Here is a 343-nt window from a genome sequence, read left to right as displayed (position 1 = left end):
ACAAGTCGGAATCTTAATGGTTCAAGAGTTCTATGCCAATGCATGGATCACCAAGAACCATGATCAAAGTGTGAACCTGGATCGAAAGAATTGGCTTACTATGGTTTGGGGGAAATACTTAGATTTTAGTCCGGAAAATGTAAGGTTGGCATTCAACTTGCCCATGATGCAAGGAGACGAACATCCTTACACTAGAAGGGTCAACTTTGATCAAAGGTTGGACCAAGTCCTCATAGACATTTGTGAAGAGGGCGCCCAATGAAAGAGAGATTCAAGAGGAAAGCCGGTTCAATTGAGAAGGCATGACCTCAAGCCTGTGGCTAGAGGATGGTTGGAGTTTATG

The sequence above is a fragment of the Arachis duranensis genome, chromosome 10, assembly GCF_000817695.3.
Source record: "Arachis duranensis cultivar V14167 chromosome 10, aradu.V14167.gnm2.J7QH, whole genome shotgun sequence".
NCBI classification, from domain to species: Eukaryota; Viridiplantae; Streptophyta; class Magnoliopsida; order Fabales; family Fabaceae; genus Arachis; species Arachis duranensis.
This window is presented reverse-complemented; position numbering follows the sequence as displayed.